At 39.2% G+C, this 20216-nt stretch overlaps 1 pseudogene; it reads right to left on the reverse strand.

The window, feature by feature from the left end:
- LOC123457324 overlaps window positions 1–20216 on the reverse strand; it is a 104036-nt pseudogene that overhangs the window by 25645 nt on the left and 58175 nt on the right.

Consider the following 20216-nt stretch of genomic DNA (forward strand, 5'->3'; position numbering starts at 1 on the left):
TCTCTACTGGTTGAAATGTAAAGTTAGCCTAGAGAAACTTTATACTCCGGGTGTTCATTAAATAAACTTTCCCTGAAGTGACATTGAAAATATCTCCATCAAGTGTCATGGAACAGCAATACAATGACATTTTGTTGTTGTTGTTTTTTACCTGGTATAGACTAGCCCAGGTAGATCAAGAACAGATGCTGTATCTCCAGGCTGTCCTCATACTCATGAAGACCCTTCAACCTCAGCCTCTCATGTTCTAGGACAAAAACTGGCACCACAAGACCCACCTCACACAAATAATAAAAAATAAATGAATTTACACTTACTGACTTTAAATAACCATAAAGTGGAACATAATGAAAACTAGAAAGACAGCAAATGACATTTGTGGGAGGTGGCTAAAAAAAGGGTGGTCATTTAAAGAAAAAGAGAGAAAGAAAATGGAAAAAGAGTTCAACTGAAGAAGTGAATAAATAAAATAAAACAGTAAAACGGATTCAAAAACAAATCAATAATGTAGAGGCAAGATTGTATAAATTAATCATGCAAATTAAGAAACTGGAAAAATATAAGGAAGGAATTGCTGTTAGTATGTGAATGTATATAAAAACCATGTTCCAACATAAAACAAACAAAGTAAAAATAGTTTACATGAAATAGTTTTCTATTATGGGAAAAAAATTGGCAAGGCTCACAGGAATCTTACCACATCTGAATAGCAAATTCAAGAGCAAAACAAAAAGTCAGTTATAAAAGAACAGTCCTTACAGTGACTGGCAAGTTCTCAGATATAAACTCAGATCAGCATTAAAGTGATTTGGAAAATGCAGATACAACATCAAAAGTATAGACCCACTAACAATTGATGAATACAGGTGCAAAATTCCTGAATGTAATAGAAAATAAGGAAGAATAGCACATAAAAATATTGTACACTATAAGTGTATTGATGGTTCAGTAGATAAATAATGTTCCTCTATAAGCATGTGGTGCTGAAGAAGCCTAAATTCAATTTTCTAGATCCAGTGGAAACTGCAGTACCATTCAGGCATATAACCACAAGTCATTCAGGGATGTAGAGACTCAAAAATATTTGAAGCCACGCAAGCTCTGCATTCAGAAACAGGAGGCTTTGGACAAGATGAATAAAATAAGCCAGACATGAAACAATCACATAAATTAACTCACACAAGCAGTGAAAGGCAAACATCACATGTTCGCTTTCATCTGTGGTTCCTAAACTGGAAGAGCTTGAGTTGCTAAGAAGCATGTCAAATGACAGACAAGAAGGATATAAGGGCTTAGGGAGCAGATATACACAAAGATAATCAAAAATGAATTGGTACCATAGAAACCTTCCTGCTGGGTAGGAACCGAAAAGATAAAAATCTAATAGAAATATGGAGGGACAAAAGAGAGTGTCATTGAGTTTGCAACATGGTCTTGTGTTTTGGAAATAGCCATGGGCAGTGTAAAGCAGGTCTGCTGGTTTCCTGCATGGAGACCCCATGGGGCCATGAGGATGAAACTTGAGTTGCAGTGGAGACCCAGTGGAGATGCCGGGACAACAAGATGGCTGCCAAGGAGAGCTGCTGGGTCCAGTGAAGTTTTCGAGGATTGTGAGTAGCCCAGCTGGAGGGGTTGAAACTCCAGAGACTTGTTGCTGGTTAGAATTATTGGACTTGGAGATTTGTCATTTAGTAGACTTGTTGGACTTGGAGTTATAGAGTTTGATGTTTGCCCTGGTTATTTAAAATCTTGTATTAGTTGAATATTTCTTTGCTATACCCAATGCCATCTTTTGCAGTATGAATGTTTAGTCTGTGACATTATGGTTTCTTTTAGTTTTTTTTTTTTTGTTTAATAATTGGCTCAGTTAAAAGATCTTGGACTATAGGGATGTTTGAACATCATTAGGATGGATAAAAACTATGGGGAGTTTTAAAGTTGGACTGAATGCATTTTATTTTATTTTATGTATAGTTATCAGTTTATGGGGGCTAAGGGTGTAATGTGGTAGTTTGAATCAGGTGTCCCCCATAAACATAGGTGTTCTGAATGCTAGGTTCTCAGATGATGGAAATTTGGGAATTGCTGCCTCCTGGAGGGAGTCTGTTGTTGGGTGCCAGCTTATGGGTGTTATAGCCAGTTTCTCCATGCCAGTGTTTGGCACACTCTCCTGTTGCTATGGTCCATCTTATGTTGGTCAGGTTATGATATCCACCCTCTGCTCAAGTAGCCTTTTTTCACTGCCATCATGGAGCTTCACATTGAGTCTGTAAGTCAAAATCAACCTCTTTTTCCCACAAGCTGCTCTTGGTCTTGTGATTTCTACCAGCACTGCAAACATGACTGCAACAAGGCCATTCTGAGACTACATAGTTAATTCCAGGTTAGCCTGAGCTACAGTGACACCCTATCTCAAAGGACAATGCAAAAGAGAGAGAGAGAGAGAGAGAAAGAAATCAATAAAAACTGATTTGGGTTTTCATTTAGTACTAAAATTGTACATGATAGAAGCCTTTGCTTTCCAAGTTAACTAATAAACTCACTCACTGAGGTGAAATTTATAATTTTTCCTTTGGTCTATAAAAGCCTGCTATAATTGGAGTGAATAGGTCTTATTTCACTTCTCCCCAGAAAAGACATGGGATGTAAATGAAATATGATAAATTTAAAAAATCCTGCATGTTCTCATTATACCTACAGGTCCAAGTTTACATAACAAGGTAAAAAATAAAACAAGTAATTGCAATGGAAAATGAGTAGAAGAAAAGGGATACAATGAGCTGGTTAAAATTAACTGGGTGTATTTGGAAGAAACAACTTCTTATGTTGTATAGAACAGTAGAAAGTTAGTATGCATTTGGCAAGGGTTGGAGAGATGGCTTAGCAGTTAATGTGCATGCCTGCAAAGCCAAAGGACTGAATTTCAATTCCCCAGGTCCCAGGTAAACCAGTACACATGATTGTGCATGAATCTGGAGTTTGTTTGCACTGGCTTGAGGCCCTGGTGTGCCCATTCTCTCTCTCTCTCTCTCTCCCTCTTTCTTTCTCTCTCTCTCATAAGTAAGTAAGTATGCATTTGGCAACACACATACATCAGTATTCAAAATAGCGACATTACATTTTAAGTGATTCCTATACAAGCAAAGCCTGACTGAAAAGATTCTGGTGATTATGTATGTGTGTACTGCAAAGCCAATCTGTTCTATATAATATGCTCCATTAAGTATGTCAGTTTAAGAGTACAATATCAAAACAATACCAAATATTAGTTATGATAGTTATACTTATCAATCCAAAGGAAAGTAATTGCTACTCAGAGACTCAGAGGCATTGAACTCACCCAAGAACATCAGGCTGCTGTAGATCTCCAGCATCACATCTCTGTACAGATTTTGCTGAACAACATCCAGGTGCTGCTACTCTTGCTGGGTAAAGTCCACAGCTATGTCTTCAAATGACACCAACTCCTGTAATGAAATATTTCTCTTCAACCCAAGACTACAAAAGAGGGACAAGCAATTTGAGCTTCACTCTTCTATGTCTTGGTAGGGACTTACTCAGTAAGCGCTAAATTCCGATGCTGTATCATGGAAGAAAGGACTCAAGACAAACATCTTACCTGTATCTTACTGTAATGATTCAAGAAAATAAAATGAGGTTGTTTTTTTTTTTTAAATGAAAATACAATAGAATGGAAAGGCATATGTTAGGAATTGTTACATTCCATTGTGGTACATGGTCTGCCCAGAAGATTCAAGGCCAAAAACAGGGACACCACAGTTCATAAAACAAAACCTACTTGACAATAAAACATAAATAACCACCAACACCGTCATAGCTGGGGACTTCAGCACACCATTATCAGTAATAGACAGATCATCCTGACAGGAACTCAACAGAGAAGTAAGAGAACTCAACAAAACCATAGAGCACTTAGAGCTAACAGACATCTACAGAACTTTCCATCCCATATCCACAGATGACACCTTCTTCTCAGCAGCCCATTGAACATTTTCTAAAATAGACCATATAATGGGTCACAAAGATTGCCTCCACATATTTAGGAAGGTTGACATAATTCCCTGCATGATATCAGATCACAATGCTATATTGCTAGAAAGCAACAACAAAAGACCCACCAAGAATCCCAATGGCACCTGGAAACTGAATAGCACACTCTTAAACAATAAATGGATAGTGGATGAAATAAAAAATGAAATTGCAAAATTCCTGGAATTGAATGACAATGAGAACACATCATACCAAAACTTATGGGACACAATGAAGGCAGTCCTCAGGGGAAAATTCATAGCACTCAATGCCTTCATAAAAAAGACAGAAAGATCCCAAATCAATAACCTAACCATCCACCTAAAGGTACTGGAGAATGAAGAAAAACCTATCCAAAAGAGTTCCAGAAGGAAAAAAAATAATTAAAATCAGAGGAGATATAATGAATTGGAAACCAAGAAAACAATTAAGACAATTGACAAAACAAAGAGCTAGTTCTTTGAAAAAATAAACAAAATAAATAAAATAAAATAAATAAACAAAATAAACAAATCTAGACCCAAACGGCAATGGTACCATCAAATTCTACTTCCTAAAAGGCAGACCAAATGGGTGAACCTTCACCAGGCCCTTACATGGAACACCTACACCACAAGACACTGGAGAGGTTAGTATGAAGGCTAACGTTAATCTTCTACATATTCTCTCTCTCTCCCTCTCACTCTCTCTCTCTTCTCTCTGACTCTTGTATATTACTTAGCTTTTTCCTCATTTTTTTATTGGGCACTTACCTGTAACACCCAGTACCTGCATGGGGCTATCATGTACAAACAGCTTTTGATCAGAGACCTACAAGGTTTCCTAAAAGACAGACAGATTTCGCTCAGAGTACTTGATGACCCACCAAAGGTTAGTGGTAAGACCCTGCTGCTGAAGACACCATATGCAGTTGACAAGTAAAATGGAATGGAATGCTGGAAGCTAGAAGAGAGTCAGTCCCAAGACAGTCAGCATGTCTAGTGCCAGAAGGTGCTACATGTGCGACTGGGGGAAAATGACCAATATCAGTCCAAGCAACTCATGGTCTAACCTACTTAGCAGCAAATAATCTATTGTGATGCCCACACAAGTGCAATAGTGGTACACAGCCATGGTGACGAACCAACTGCTCTTCATTTGGCTAACTGATCCCCTCAGTGGTATGCGACCCATACCTGGAGCTGGGAAACAATTCAGAACCATATCCAAACATAAGCCCACTCTCCAATATCAAGTTACCATAAATCATGGGCTACAAGAGTACCCACACCTATTAAGCTCTCTATAAAAAAGTAAGGGTTATCTCATTTGTACTGGGGCTAACTTACTCTGTATTGGAGAATCTGCTTCTCTTTTTCAGATAGATGTAGATCCTAAGGAGAGAGTCACCCCTCATACCTCAAAAGGACCCTGGATGAAACTAAGAAAAAGTGGCAAAACAAGCAAGGGTGCTGTTATCCTGAAGAACTGCATACCAGCACAAGGGGGAAGGAGACTAACACAGAGAAAATTCAACTCCTACCAAATCAGAGAGCTAGAGCCTCAGAGGCCCCCAACACCTAATCCCTGAAGCAGACCAAAAATGAACCCAACATGGCACAGGGAAATTTTGCACAAGAGGGGCTGGAAAGAATGCCAGAGCCACATGTTGGGTCATGATATGCAGAGACATTTATCTTACCCATAACTGTGGGCTAACTCCACAATGCATGACCCATATACCTCAACAAGGAGGGGCTAGTGGGGAGGGGGTAAGTCATGGATGAGCCTAACAATGGTACCAAACTGACTGTATTTGCTGAATACAAAACTAACTAGTAAAAAAATTAAAAAGAAATAATATAAGCAGTGAATTCAAGGTGTTTTGGCACCAACATACCAGGTTGCATCAGTCAACTTCACTGAAGCTTATGCTGGGAAGCCATACAAGTACATTTCATTGTGCATACCATTAGGACAGGCAACTCCAGTCGAATGAGCACACACAATCTGAAACATCTTGGCTCAAGTGTATGTTACACATGTCAGTGCTAATAAAGTAGAATATTTTTCTCTTCTCTTGAGCCATACTTGTTTAGTAAATGACACTTCAAACCTATTTCTTTACTAGCTAAGAAAATATATGTTAAAAGAGATATTGTTTACCCAGAAGCAATACATTGTTATTAGAAAAAATTTCAATATCAGGATGGGCCACAAAGTATTAGCATAAAACCTTTAAACTGATAACCATAAATGTAAAATGCAATGTATTCAGTCCAATTTTAAATGTTCCCATAGTTTTTATCAACCCAAATGATGTTCAAACATTTCCATAGTCCAAGATATTTTAACAGAGCTGTAATATTCCCATAATGGCACAGAATAAACACTCACACTGCAAAAAATGGCATGGGGCATATCAAGGAATTATTCAACCAATACAAGAGTTAAACAGGGCAAACAGGAAACTCTGTAGCTCCAAGTCAAACACCTCATAATAAGTCTCTAAGTCCAATAATTATAACCAGTGACAAATCTTTGAAGTTCGAAATCCACCCACCCAGCTAGGCTACTCACAGCCCACATAACTTCTTCCAGTGCCAGCAGCTTTTCTTGGCAGTCAAAACATAGCCCTGAGTTTTCCTGGCTGCAACCCATGGTTGATACTAAGCACTCCACAGAGTCTCCATGCAAGTCACATTGCCCATGGCCATGTCTACTATACAAACCTGTGTTGTGAATTCAACAACCTTCTCTTTCCTGCATTAGTTTTACTCCACAATACCAGGTGGGTTACCAACTTGATAATCCAGGGAGGAATAAAGCATGAATAAGTTTAGATGGCACTGTGGCGTGAATAATTTATTAAATAAACATCACAAGAAAAGTAGTTCTCTCCTAAGACTTATGACCTCCTGTGGTGGTTTGATTCAAGAGTCGCCCATAAACTTATGTGTGTTATGAATGCTAGGGTTCTCACCTGTTAATTTGACAAGAGAAGCCTCCGAGATGCACTGTATTGTTGGGGATTCTCACTTTTGGCTAAAGAAGCCTCCTTTTTCAGATAGCAGTGATCATTGGGGTGATTCAAAACACACCAAGTTGCGGAGAAGTGACAGTGGAATGATCAGTACTAAATGAGATATCTTGTTCACATGCTACCAGGCTCAGGGACCATTTTAAGTGAATGGATGAAGACCTGTGATAGCTGGGCATGATGTACTTGCTTTAATCCCAGCACTAGAAAGACAGAGGTGTAAGCGACCAGCACTTACCAGGGAGTGGGATCTCATGACAATGGTCAGTGGGAACGAAGCAGGCTCGGGTTGGAGGGATCCCAGCAAGGCTGAAACAAGTGTATTTTCAGAGCTTCAGACTTTTATGCTTCTCAGAACAGAAAAGGAACTACTCTCACTTTGGAACATCAGGAAAACTAGTATACAATAGTGCATTCTTTTTCAATAAATGGAAAGTCAGATAACTCCAGGTTATCTGAAGGCAATCTTTTGACTCATCTTTCAACCAACCATCCCAAGAAACTCTTGCTATATATTTTAACTGGGTGATCTGCATTATTAAACATTGAATCTCTAAACAATTAGCCTGTCTTGATAGACACAACCAGATCTACTTATATATAGTCCTTCCGACATCATGACACACCCTGACAATACAGTCCTGTACATATATCACATATTTCTTCTTCTATGAGTTACAACATGCATGATGTCATAAATGTCATAAATACATTATCACAAAATTAAAAGGTTCCTGTTAAAGTGAGAAACAGGGAAGACAGGAACAGACTTTATTCAAGGAACCTGACAAGGGCTGTGACCAGGCAGGTCAAACAGCCTACAGGATATTTTTGGGTCATGTGGGAACTGGAATTCTTTGTTTGCTGGTTGGTCCATCATGCTCAGGGCTTGGGCTACATGAGGGAAGTGATAACCAAACAGGTGGTTTAGGCCATTATAGGAAAGTTATATGAATGGAGAATGTGAGGCATTCCAAGAATGTGATAATTGGGAGGGGTGGTTGGGTCACTCTTAGGAAACAAAGAGTCACAATGACATGGCAGTCAGAGTCCAAAGAGGGAGTCATTCTAGTTATAACAGGTCCTATTTTCTACATAATCCTATTGTCTGCTTACTCTGTTTGAGGCAGTCTCAATCTGATTAAAAGTAAGCTTCCTCTTTATGTCTCCTGCAGGCACAGCCCAACTAGATGATTGTGTTGCTGGCAGAGTGTCCTTTATCCACCCCTTCAGTGTGTTCTGAGCTGGCTGTGCTCATTCATTCCTTGCTGTGCATATATGATGAAGTGACCCAGCCTTTTCTGCCATGATGAAAGTTCCCAGGAATTTGAAAGTCTTAAATAAATAAATAAGGTGAAACATCTCCATTTCTATTCTCCTCAGTCTTTCAGAACTCAAGCCTATCTCCTTCCTGAGAACTGACTTTTAGAGTCAAAGCATCTCCAAATTACCTTTTGCCTTAGAACTCTTTCTAGATACCTAATGCATCAGATGCCTAAGGCATCTATATGACTATCACTGGAACCTTCACATGCTTTCTTACAGAGTTAAATCCTCTTAGGCAATCACTCTCCTTGGGAACTACTCTCTAATCCTTTTTGTCCCTCAGTTTTTTGCTTCCTCCCTCACACCATGAATTCATCCTTCACACCAATAAGACCTGTCTTCCTCATACACATCCACGTTCCACACCACATTTTTTCCATCATCCATCCTCACAGAATGAGGAACAATTGTAACTCATACTATTCCTATGCTTTTTACACTCTTATTGAAGACACAGTATTCTTAAACCTGTGAAAATCCAGCCAGTGGCATCCTGGGTTAATCATTCCAGGTAAAAAAAAATAAAAAAAAAAGGAAGTTCTCAGGCCAAAATATCACAGATAGCTGAAATGGAATTGCTGCCCACTCATATTGCTGGTGGAAAAAAAAAAAAAAGACCAAGAGCAGCTTGTAGAAAATGTTTTATTTTGGCTCATAGACTTGAGGGGAAGCTCCAAATTGACAGGGACATTGATGACATGACTAGACAGTGGACATCACTTCCTGGTCAACATCAGATGGACAATAGCAACAGGAGAGCATGTCAAACCCTGACAAGTGGAAGGTGGCTATAACCACCATAAGACTGCCCCCAACAATACAGTTTCTCTGGGAAGCCCAATTGTCAAATTCCCACCAGCTGGTGACTCAAGCCTTCAGAACATCTAAGTTTCTGTAGAACATTTGAATCAAACCACTACATTCTGCCCCCAGAACCTTTAAACTCATAACCATAAATGTAAAATGTAATACATTCAGTCCAATTTTAAATGTTCCCATAGTTTTTATCAACCTCAATGATATTTAAACATTTCCATAGTCCAAGATATTTTAACTGAGCTGTAATAACCCCATAATGCCACAGAATAAACACTCATGCTGCAAAAAAATGGCATGGGGCATATCAAGGAAATATTCAACCAATGCAAGAGTTAAAGAGGGCAAACAGGAAACTCTGTAGCTCCAAGTCAAACACCTCATAATAAGTCTCTAAGTCCAAAAATTATTTCCAGTGACAAGTCTCTGAAATTCAAAATCCACCTGCCAAGCAAGGCTACTCACAGTCCACATAACTTCTTCCAGTGCCAGCAGCTTTTCTTGGCAGTCAAACCATACCCCTGAGTTTTCCTGGCTGCAACCCATGGTTGATCCTAAGCACTCCACAGAGTCTCCATGCAAGTCACATTGCCCATGGCCATTTCTAATATACAAAACTGTGTTGTGAATTCAACGACCTTCTCTTACCTGCATTAGTTTTACTCCACAAGACCAGGTGGGTTGCCAACTTGATAATCCAGGGAGGAATAAAGCATGAATGAGTTTAGATGGCACTTTGGAGTGGATAATTTATTAAATAAACATCACAAGAAAAGTAGTTCTCTCCTAAGACTTATGACCTCCTGTGGTGGTTTGATTCAAGTGTCCCCCATAAACTTATGTGTGTTATGAATGCTTGGGTTCACACCTGGTAATTTGACAATTGAAGCCTCCTAGATGCATTGTATTGGTGGGGACGCTCACTTTTGGCTAAAGAAGCCTCCTTTTTCAGATAGCAGTGTTCATTGGGGTGATTCAAAACCCACCAAGTTGTGGAGACGTGACAGTGGAATGATCAGTACTAAATGAGATATCTCGTTCACATGCTACAAGGCTCAGGGACCATTTTAAGAGAATGGATGAAGACCTGTGATAGCTGGGCGACCAGCACTTACTGGCACTTACCAGGGAGTGGGATCTCATGACAATGGTCAGTTGGAATGAAGCAGGCTGGGGTTGGAGGGATCCCAGCAAGGCTGAAACAAGTGTATTTCAGAGCTTCAGGCTTTTATGCTTCTCAGAACAGAAAAGGAACTACACTAACTTTGGAACATCAGGAAAACTAGTATACAATAGGGCATTGTTTTTTAATAAATGGGAAGTCATATAACTCCAGGTTATCTAAAGGCAATCTTTTGACCCATCTTTCAACCAACCATCCCAAGAAACTCTTGCTATATATTTTAACTGGGTGATCTGCATTATTAAACATTGAATCTCTAAACAATTAGCCTGTCTTGATAGACACAACCAGATCTACTTACATATAGTCCTTCCGACATCATGACACACCCTGACAATACACTCCTGCACATATATCACATATTTCTTCTTCTATGACTTACAATATGCATAATGTTGTCATCAATGTTATAAATTCACATGGTTCATGTTAAAGTGAGGAACAGGGAAGATAGGAACAGATTTTATTCAAGGCACCTGACAAGGGCTGTGACCATGCAGGTCAAACAGCCTACAGGATATTTTTGGGTCATGTGGGAACTGGAAGTCTTTGTTTGCTGGCTGGTACATCATGCCTCAGGGCTTGGGCTACATGAGGGAAGTGATAACCAAACAGGTGGTGTAGGCCATTATAGGAAATTTAAATAGAAATGGAGAATGAGTCATTCCAAGAATGTGATAATTGGGAGGGGTGGTTGGGTCACTCTTAGGAAACAAAGGGTCACAATGACATGGCAGTCAGAGTCCAAAGAGGGAGTCATTCTAGTTATAACAGGTCCTATTTTCTACATAATCCTTATGTCTGCTAACTTTGTTTGAGGCAGAGTCTCAATCTGATTAAAAGTAAGCTTCCTCTTTATGTCTCCTGCAGGCACAGCCCGACTAGATGATTGTGTTACTGGCAGAGTGTCCTTTATTCACCCCTAAAGTGTGTTCTGAGCTGGCTGTTCTCATTCATTCCTTGCTGTGCATATGTGATGAAGTGACCCAGCCTCTTTGCAATGATGAACGTTCTCAGGAATTTGGAAGTCTTAAATAATGGAATAAGGTGAAACATCCCCATTTCTATTCTCCTCAGTCTTTCAGAACTCAAACCTATCTTCTTCCTGAGAACTGACTTTTAGACCCAGAGCATCTCCACATTACCTCTTGCCTTAGAACTCTTTCCAGATACCTAATGCATCAGATGCCTATGGCATCTACATGACTATCCCTGGAACCTTCACATGCTTTCTTACAGAGTTAAATCCTCTTAGGCAATCACTGTCCTTGGGAACTACTCTCTAATCCTTTTTGTCCCTCAGGTTTTTGCTTCCTCCCTCACACCATGAATTCATCCTTCACACTAATAAGACCTGTCTTTCTCATACACATCCACTTTCCACAACACTTTTATTCCAACATCCATCCTCAGAGAATGAGGAACAATTGTAACTCATACTATTCCTATGCTTTTTACACTCTTATTGAAGACACAGTATTCTGAAACCTGTGAAAATCAAGCCAGTGGTATCTTGGGTTAATCATTACAGGTAAAAAAAAAAGTAAGTTCTCAGGCCAAAATATCACACAGACACATTCATAAATGGGTCAAAGAGGGAAAATGCCTAATCAAAGGCTTCCAGCCTAGAAATGGGAATCAGTCCTCCAGCCCACAATCTAGAGGCACCAAGACTTGAATGAAAGCCTTCATGAGGACAAGATAGTGAGAGACAATGAGAAAGCAGAGACAAATGAGATAGAAAATGAGATCATCTCAGGGGACGCAATGTGGGGTGACAGTAACATTCATGGATGAGGACAAAAAAAGAGTCACAGAGATGCAGAGATTGAGAGATTATAGATCCTTAGGAAAATGGCCAAAGATAAAAAGCTATATTTACACACAAACCTTTTCAGATGGGCTGTGACCATAGCTTTGCTTCCCAGCTACAAATTTCATTTTTCCCTCAGAACACTTTCCACATCTCTTTTCTATCAAGCACTTTTTTTTTTTCATCACTCAGATCATCCCTAACTCCTCACTTGCTTGCTCAGAGTCAAATCCTCTCTTAGGCAGTAACCTCCCTCAGGCAATGGACCACATTCCATGGTCTCCACTCACTTTCAGTCTCCTGCTTCCTCCCTCACACAATGACTTCTTCCTTCACACCAACAAGGCTTGTCTTCCACATCAGATCATCTTCCCACAAACCACTTAGCACTTCATCTGTCCTCAAAGACTGGGGACAATCAATGACCCATGCCTTTCCCATCCTTCTAAAAATATTTTGCAGTCAATGAAGAATCAGGCTTCTGGAACATCTGGTAACCAAGCCAATGGCTTATTTATACCATGATAGCAGGCAATGGAGACTCACCCACCAACTTCCCAAACCCATAACATAAGCTTCCCATACTGTACAGCAATCCAAGCTCGATATGCAACTGCTCTCACAGGTTTCAGGGTGTAAATGGAGAGCTGATAGATTTTACAACAGTCCTGGCCTATCCAAAGCAATTCCCTTGACATACTGTGGTTCACCACTATGGCCAGCTGACTGCAACAACACTCAATTCTCTAAAAGGAAAGGAAGTCAAGGGGAGGAACTGGGTTATCTAGGTAGGACTGAGATAAAATGATTGGGAATGAACACAAGGCATGGCCCATACCAGGCACAAGCTCTATCAGTAAAATGTAGACAGTTCATTTTAGTAAATTTACCACAAAAGTTTTCAAAGGTGCTTAAGTTCCTATTTATGGGCCTTTAACTTACTGTGTACACATGGCTAATCTGGAAGGAGGGTCTTCCTTCTTGCCTTAGTTCCTGAGTGGCTGAGACTATAGAGCTGCATGCCCCTTTCTTGTTTGAAATTGCAGCTGACCTTAGGTCTTAGCCACTTTCACAGTTTTAAGGAGGAACTGAAGGTGGACATTCAAAGAAGGAAGAAGAGAGTCAACTGGGGGTTGGTCTGGCTCTGATCCAAGATGTTTCTAGTATCCTGCACTTAGTGTTAACCAGGTGAGGTCTCAACAAGCAAAAGCTCCAAACAATGGATACACACTGATCTTCATTATTTTTCAGGTAGGCCACAGATAGACTACACAGTGAAATCCAGGTGGGACTGGACTAGAATAAGACACTACCTCAATGAAAACAACAACAACAACAAAAGCATCATCCACCTTAAAGAAGTAGGTTCCATCCCAGGGTTTTAGGGATGTTTCAAAATACAGAATTAGATAAGTATAACTCACCACATTAATAGAAAATCACATGATTATTCCAATAGATGCAGAAAGGGCATCTCACAAAATATATCCTTTTATGATTAAAACATTGGAGAAAGTGGGGGAGGGACCATATTTCAATATAATAAAAGCAATTAATATGCACACAAGACCCAAATCACACTAACGTAGGAAAAACTGAAAGTATTCCCACTAAAGTCTGGAATAAGACAGGATACCCACTTTCACCATTATTTTTCAACATAATAGTTGAGGTCTTGACTCAAGCAATTAGACAAGAAAGAAATAAAAGACATAAATTGGTAAGGAAGACCTTAAACTAGCCCTATTTTCAGATGAAATGATTTTATATTTAATTTATCCAAATATAACACCACAAAGCACGTAGAGGTGATGAAATCTTTCAGTAAAATTGCAGGATACAATAGCTATACACAAAAGTCAGTAACCTTTCTGTATGCCAATGATGAACTTATAGAGAAAGAGATACACAATACTATACATTTTGAAAAGCCACAAAAAATTAAACAACCTGGAAAGTTATTAACCAAGAACGAAAAGACATATACGAATAAATAAGTAAAATTAAAAAAATGAGGTAAGAAATTGAAGACCAATCTCTAAATTCAAGCAACTACAGCTACCTGACAAAAGGACCAAAATTACACACTAGAAGCCCAGCATTGTGGCACATGCCTTTGTTTTTAGTGTGTGTGTTTGTTTTTATTGTTTTGTTTTGTTTTGATTTTTGAGGTAGGGGCTCGCTCTAGCTCAGCCTGACCTGGAATTAACTATGTAGTCCCAGGATTGCCTTGATCTCATGGTGATACTCCTACATCTGCCTTAATCACAGCACTTGGGAGATAGAGGCAGGAATATGACCAAGACTTCAAGGCCATCCTGAAACCCAGGTCAGCCTGGGCTAGAGCGAGACCCTACCTTAAGCCAAGCAACCAACCAAACAAAATACCCACTAGAAGAAAGACAGCATCTTCAAAAAATGTTACTGGAGAAAAAGGCAAAATACAAGTAGCAAAAGAAATTAATTCCACATCATTCAAACTGCAAAATGTGAACTCAAAATGGATAAAGACCTTAACTACCAAAACAACTAACAGAAAAAGCAGGGACAACACTCCATGATATAAATGTATGGAAATAATTCCCAAATAAGACCCCAGTAGCACAGGAAATCAGATCAAATCTTAACCACTGGGAAATCCATAAAACTAAGTATTTACTATGCAAACAAGCAATCAACCAAGTCAATAGTCATCCCACAAAAAGGAGAAAATATTCACCAGCTATATGTCTGACATCTGTCTAATATCTAGTGTATACACAGAACTAGAGAGAGAGAGAGAAAGATTGAAAGACACAAACAAACAAAGAAACAAAGACCCTAACCCAACAAACAATTTTTAAAAAACAAACAAACACATTTAAAATGGAACACCCTCTGAAGGATATACAAGGACAAATACTTACTTTCTCCTCAACATTACTGTTTCCCCAAGAGGTATATACCACAAACCAAAAAACTCCAATGAAGTCAGAAAACTGTGAGACCTCTACCAAGGATGCCTAGTCCCAAAATGGAAGCCTCCAAGGAAATAATAGAGAAATCAACAGAAATTTGATTCTAAAATGAAACTACAACAAGCAATGAGATCCTGATCAAAAGAAATGCTGAACTGGAAGCAAGCCATTAAAAGAAACCAACAATCATATCAATGAAATTGAACAGAATCATCTATTAGAGCATTTAGATTTGGAAGTAGGCTTAACTTTACTGGAGAAAACATTAGAACCATCAAAAGAGGTATGATTTGAAGGTGAGCCAAGAAATGGAAGCTCACAATAACAGATTAAGCTTAATGAAGACTTGGTCAAATGTAAGAATGGATTCCAGGAAACATCAAGAAAATAAAATGGGAATTCAAACTGAAATGGTACATCAAACAAAGAGAGGGACACAATGGAAAATAACCCAACAGAAAACATAAATCAAATAGAGCCTATTTAAAAACTTCTCCAGAACCCCTTACTAACAGAGTTACTGACGTGGAAGACAGAACCTCTGACCTGGAAGACAAGACAGAAAAATTGACCAAAAACATTGCTAAGTTCAAAGACTCAAAGGAACAGAACAGAATACAAGGCAACTGTAGAATGCTCTAAAATAACCAAGCATCTGTATTGTGGGAAAGCCAGAAGGAGAAGAAATCCAGGCCAGAGGCAAAGAGAACATATTCAAGAAAATTATTGGAGGAAAATTTCCTTAACAGAGGCCCATCTGGGTACAAGTAGCCAGACAACACCACATAGGACCAAAGAAGAAACTTTCAAAGGCACATTATAGATAAAATTCTTAACAATGAAAACAAAGAGAGAGTGCTAAAAGCAGCAAGAGAGAAACAACTCACTACATACAAAGGAAATCCATGTGCAAGAGTTAAACAAAAAATCTCAAGAACTAAGAAGAATAAGATAACAATAATCAAAAATCATCAGACTCAAAAAAGTACATCCAAGCAGAAAACCAACAAGGAAATAAATGAGATCAACAACACCATAGATCACCTAGACCTAATGGACTCTAATTCAGGAAATGAAGTAACTTTCTGCATCATATCAGATCACAGTGCTTTAAAGCTAGAAATTAACAACAAGAAACACATCTAGAACTTCACCAGCTCCTGAATACTAAATAATATACTTTTGAACATGCATGGGTAGTGGAAGAAATCAAAAAATAAATTGAATCACAAGGGCTTTATGCACTGAGACATCTCTTCAGCACCTGAAATAGGATCTTTCCATGGCTGTGAATTCACCAAATAGGTTAAGCTGGCTGGCCAACTAGAAGCAGGCATACATCTGTATATGTTCAGCCATAGGACGGCAATTCTGGTGTAATGTTCTTACATCCTTCATTGCCACAAAATAGTTTTTGTGTCATTTAGACACGTTTTGCAATTCAACATATAGCAAACATAAAATATATACACAAATACTAGCTGATTGGGCTGGGGATATAACTTAGAATGACCATCTAGCATGTTGAAGGCCCTGGGTTTAACCCACAGCAGAAAGAAAGGATAGAAAAATAAAAAAGAGAAACAAAGATAAAAGTTTGATCTTTCCAGATTTTTGGGCTTTCCTTCCTGTATGGTCAATTCCTGCCCTCCACCTCAGCCTTAAAGTGCGGCCATCTCCCTCCCTCTGAACCACTTCCCTCTCCTAGCTGTCCCACAAAAGACTCCATGCTCACAGTCCCAATGTCTTAATGGGGCCATTGAAAAGTGACACAGACCTGAGAGCATGAGTGTGGGCATCTCTAAGAGGGACAATTATTAAGACTTTTTTAAACAAATATTTTAAGCACAGAGTAAGGAGAGATAGAAATACTGGACCAAACAATAGATAAGTATGAGCTTCTCAAGAGAGTCTCACCAAAGTTCAATTAACTTCACATGCATACCTACCCCTTTCGTGGCTTTTGATTACATCTCAAAGAGTTGCTAAGTAATTTTGTCTTTTGGATGCTGTGGTAGTTTGAATGTGTCTGCCAAAATAGTCTGGTGTTTTATTGTCTCTGGCTGCCTGGTTGAAGGTCTCACTGGGGGTGCAGACTTTGCAAGCAAGCACGTGTAACCTCTGATCCATTGTCCCATCTATAGAAACAATTTTTTTGGATCCATTTTCCTTATTTGAGAATTCTTTTAATCTGGGTGTGGTGGCACATGCCTTTAATCCTAGACCTTGGGAGGCAGAGTAGGAGGATTTCCATGAGGTCAAGACTACCCTGAGACTACATAGTGATTAAAGGTCCTTCTTATAAGCCTGCTATCCTGAGTTCGGTTCCTCAGCTCCCACATTACTACTGGAAGCAATGCCACATGCATCTGTAAATCTAATATACCCATGGCACTGGGACATGCCCAGGAGAATCCAAAAGCCATTTTTTCAGTAGTAAAAATACAAAGGATGACTGACTCAGAACAGAGATCTGTAGCAGCCTCTACATGTGTGGCATAGCAAAAACATATCAACCCTCAAACTCATGCACACAAACACACATACATACATGAAAAAAAAAACATAACAATAGGGCTGGGCAGATAGCTTAGTGATTAAAGCACTTGCCTGCAAAGCCAAGGGCCCCAGATTCAATTCCCCAGGAAGATGCACAGGGTGGTGCATGTGTGTGGAGTTCCTTTGCAGTTGCTGCAGGCCCCAGTGTACATTCTCGCTCTCTCTCTTTCTCTCTGTCCTATTCTCTCTCTCTGCCTCTTTCTCTGTCTCAAGTAAATAAATAAAAATAAATGTTAAAAAACACAATAAAAATAAAACACTTGTAGAAAGAACTGAAAAGCTTTCAGTGTAATCTCACATGTAAAGAATTAACAAGGGTGATTTGAGAGTATGATATTTAATAAAATTACATAAGATGTCTTAGAAAACCTTACAAATAATGAACAAGGAGATAAATATATGTAGACACCTTCATTTCACATGAAATAATGGATGCTGTCAGTAAATAACCTGATATAATTTAGTGCACAAACCTACAGCAACAAAAATGGGTATGTAGGTATGATGAAGAAAGATGAACATACCCTAAATGTAATTTCTGAATTTCAACCATGATCTCTCTCCCTCTTTCTCTCTCTCTCCTCTCAATCTCTCTCTCTCGTGTGAGTGTGCTCTTTTTTTCTCACTCCTGTTCAGACTCTTTACTTTGTCATTTCCTACCTCTGAAATCATGAGTGCAGGCTTTGTTAGCTACTGAACACTCCAATTTTTCTTCACTGTACTATGATTGAAATAAACATAGAGGAACTAAGTCCACCTACAACCTCACCATTCCAATGCCTCATACATGATCACTTTTCTGTACAAATATCATGGCAGTCACACTTCTCCTGTGCTCATCAAACACATCTCTCTCTTGTAAACATGCCCAACTGTAGACAAGGATAGCTATACATGTGCCAACAGAAAAATCTTACACTTACTTAAAATAGTATGAATAATTTTAGTGGAACTTGATTCTGCTACTCTGAAGTGTGGATTTTACATGAGCTACAATATCAAATGGTTCACTTACCTGCAAGGTGTCTCATTCCTTTGCACAAACCAGGCACTGACTTGCCTTGTGTGCCAATCACTAAGGATTTAAGCCAAGCAATTACACTGTTTTTCATTGCTGAGATGATAATGAAGTAAGCGTTCCTTTCAAATTGATGAGTGTATCCGGGGTACATGTCCTGCAGTGTGTGTGTGTTTAGAGGACAATCTTTCCCATCAGTTCTTGCCTTTGACATTGTCCGTGGCAGGGACTCACTGATCACCTCTGCATTCCCCAGGCTAGCTGTTCACTGACCTGTCAGAGGATTCTCATGTCTCCATGTCCCTTTTGCAGTAAGCACAATGAAATTATGGATGCTCACTACTGCTATATGCTAAATTTATCTAAAAACTGTAGCCGTATATACAATATGATTATGGTATAAAAGCATAAAGTTAAGTCTAAATGTACCACAAAAAAAAATAAATATGCCCATGCCTGTTGTAAGAGGACTATTTTAATGGAATATTGAGTTCTGAGATTTTAGGCAAAGGAAAACTGAAAAAGAATAAAACAGAGCTGAGGCTGTGGTTCAGTCCATAAAGGCCTTGCCTAACATGCATGAAGCAATGAGTTCAATACTCAGTGACCACATAAGCTGGAAAAGTTCAAGGGCATCTTTAGGTATGTGGTGAGCTTAAGGCAGACTATGCTACTTGATACCCTGTCTCAAAAACAAGAGCAAAAAGCAAAGAACAAACCATCCAAACAGTGAGTCAGTCATTCTGTTTGATTTTTGGATGTAAGTGCATCATCCCTCTAGCTGGCATGTGGGTCCTATCCTCAGTGTGTGGGGGGTGAAGAAATGTGGACGCAGGCAGGGGAGACAGTGAGGAGTCCCAACCCTTTCAAGAAGCTCCAATGTGGAGAACTGCAGCCATCACAGGTGAGAGCCTGTTTTATGCAGAACAAAAAGATTCTGCAGAGTGACAGAAACTGAGGACTGGGGACAAAGGGTTTCAGGGAATGAAAGTCTTTGAGAATTCTAACAATATTCTGTGGAAATTACCAAGGGACCTGTTATTGAGACCAGCGAAAGAAAGTATAGAAATCATTCAAAACAGGATCATAGAATTGGTTATAAACTGATGGTAATCCAGTCTGACAGTTTAAAGCAAGAGATGAGACAAATGTGTGAGAAAGTGTCTGAGAGTGGAGGAATTTAACTCAATTTAAAAAAGCAGGAGTGTGGAGCGCTGTCTTCAGTATACACCAGAACCATTGTCCTTTGAGCTATCAATGACTGTGCCTTGTAACTTTCTACCAAGGAGGAGAGGAGGGTTTATAAAGTTCTCCACCTCTTCAAGGATTCACAGACAGTTATTGTTACTGGAGGAGATGGCTCACAATGCCTTAGCCAGGACTTATATACAGTTCAAGGTTTATGAATGAAGAGGCAGCTCAGAGTGTAAGTGCACTTTCTCTGCAAACACGAGGATATAAGTGAACCTGAAATA

Source organism: Jaculus jaculus, unplaced genomic scaffold, assembly GCF_020740685.1.
Source record: "Jaculus jaculus isolate mJacJac1 unplaced genomic scaffold, mJacJac1.mat.Y.cur mat_scaffold_36_1_2353498_arrow_ctg1, whole genome shotgun sequence".
Taxonomy (NCBI): Eukaryota; Metazoa; Chordata; class Mammalia; order Rodentia; family Dipodidae; genus Jaculus; species Jaculus jaculus.